The following is a 2,500-nucleotide window of genomic DNA, read 5'->3' as shown; positions in this document are numbered from 1 at the left end:
GTCTTTGCTTTACCTCTCTACCTCTGTTACAGATTATCTTTTGACTTCAACGCGGATACTGTTTTGTGTGTCCCACTGTGCAGTATCGTCAGCTCTATATTTGTTGCTTGCCCTCTGTTGGTTGGTCTTTAACGCCGGGCTGCGATGTTGTGAATCTAAACATAGTTTTGAATTTGTTTCCTTTTCTTTCTTTCTATCTTGCTTCTTCTTTCTTTCACCATCTGTCTGTCTATGCAAACAGCTAGTTTCATTTATACATCAATAGTGGCATCGTGGATTTTTCCCAATAAAAGAATTAGCGAGTATATTCAATTAACTCTTTCCATACGAACGGCGAAAGAGACGACGTTTACAGCGTTTCACCCCAATTACCATCATCAAAATATTGCAAGCGGAAGGCTCTTATACTGAAGACGTGAATGTTGACAAAGAATACCACAATTCTGACGACGGAAGCTAAAGGTTGGATCATTCAGACACCCACTGGACATCCGAGGGGTCTGTGTAGAGGAGAAGAGAGGACTGGCAATACTGAATGAGTTAAACAGATTTACAGTGCATGACTGACAGAAAAACAGAAATGTGCAATTAGTTTCAATTCTTACATTGACACAAAGAATTTCCGGAGAAATATGATGTTCGTTGAACAACTTCAGTAAGACGAACACATGGCAAAATTAGACGAAGTTCAAGCCACACGACTCTCCCAAGAAACAAAAATTCTAACCTTTTGCGACCAGTGTTTTTCCCTCGTGATACCAATGGTCAGCCCCCTTTCATTTCTAAGTTCTCGTGAACCCATAATGATGCCAGTTGCTCTTTCCATTATCAGTATCCGCCTGGGAAATTAATCATGTGCCAAAATGTTTGATTTTTTTTTTTAACTAAAAAAATAATTCAAAAAGACTCTCAGACTCTTTTCTGTGGCCTGAAGCAATTTTTCCAATAATCTTATCCTTTCTCATTTGCTGCATTTTTTTTTTCGCAACCAGACTCAGATGAACAAAAAATTGGCCAATCATAAGTCCAGACGACTGTATGCTGCCTTTAGATCAATTCGAGGCGCAGACGACAGTTCGAAAAACTGGGTTTTACTCACTTTCAGTCCTAATTCAGTAAATCGAGACTATGAGATTTTTGACGTCTCGTGTCTGGTGAAATAGAAAAAAATATGTTCAAAATGTACAGCATATTGTATTATTTACACAAAAAAATGAGTTTATACTGACCAAATTTTTGTTTGAACGTGATTTTGTTTGCGTTTTGGAATCACAGACATTTTGAAATAAAGATTATTTATGTCGCAATGTCATTCTGCTTTTAAGGATAATTTTGAAAAGATGGATGGAATCATTGCATCCAAGTGCAAACTGTATGTTTTATAAGCACTATAATAAGGCATTCAAGGGAGAAAAATATATTGGTCAATTGCTCACTACAAACATACTTTCGTTAATCAAATTTACATGTAATGATTACTGTTTACTGATTGAAACAGAGCGGGTAAATTGAATTCCATTCCAAACGAATTTGTAAAAAACAAGAAAAAAAGTGACATGAAAACTGCTGGTGATTTCATTTTCTTAAGGAGTGTCCATATTTTTCTGATATTCGTAAAAAAAAAATTTGCCTGATTGCATATCCAAAGTCCGTATTTTCTTTCTGCAAGTAAGCGGGTTCTCTTTAGACTCAGTAAATTCATTAAGGCTTGTAGAGTTGTGTAGGATATTTCTATGCAGAAGGAAGTTTAACTCTGATTTCACCTTTCTTGCTGTACAACTTTAAGATAATTCTAGTCGTGTTCTTGATTATGTTGTTTTTTGAAATTATTCTTCCATGCCCAAGTGGTGGTCAGCTCTGCCCAGTGGTCAGCAGTGGTCAGTTATCAGCGGTAAGCATTAGTGTGCGATTAGTAGTGGTCAGTGGTCAGCGGAGGCATGTGGTCAGTGGTCACTAGTGGCCAGATGTAGTAATGATATATATGGTCAGTGGTGGTCGGTGGTCAGTAGTTGTTAGTAGTGGTCAGTAGTTGTCAGCGGTCAAAACTGATGAAAAGTACCAATATTTGCATCACATGTAGTGGTCAGCAGTGGTTCCAGACCTGGGGTAAAATAGACCGGGGGAATATAGACCTAGGGGAACATAGACCTTATGGAACAAAGAGCCAGAAAACGTAAGTTTGGGGGAACATAGACCTTGGGTAACACGACCTGTTGGGAATATAGACTTGAGGGAACATAGACCTTGGGTAACACGACCTGTTGGGAATATAGACTTGAGGGAACTTAGACCTTGGGTAACACGACCTGTTGGGAATATAGACTTGAGGGAACTTAGACCTTGGGTAACACGACCTGTTGGGAATATAGACTTGAGGGAACTTAGACCTTGGGTAACACGACCTGTTGGAAATATAGACTTGAGGGAACATAGACCTTGGGTAACACGACCTGTTGGGAATATAGACTTGAGGGAACATAGACCTTGGGTAACACGACCT

At 38.8% G+C, this 2,500-nt stretch overlaps 1 protein-coding gene across 1 annotated transcript in view; it reads left to right on the top strand.

Annotated features, from left to right (window-relative positions):
- Positions 1-2,500, top strand: part of LOC143286361 (MAM and LDL-receptor class A domain-containing protein 1-like) — a 78,180-nt gene that overhangs the window by 769 nt on the left and 74,911 nt on the right. The gene's annotated exons all lie outside the window — the stretch shown is intronic.

Source organism: Babylonia areolata, chromosome 10, assembly GCF_041734735.1.
Source record: "Babylonia areolata isolate BAREFJ2019XMU chromosome 10, ASM4173473v1, whole genome shotgun sequence".
Taxonomy (NCBI): Eukaryota; Metazoa; Mollusca; class Gastropoda; order Neogastropoda; family Buccinidae; genus Babylonia; species Babylonia areolata.
The sequence above is the reverse complement of the archived record's forward strand: the minus strand, read 5'-3'. Positions and strand labels throughout refer to the sequence as shown.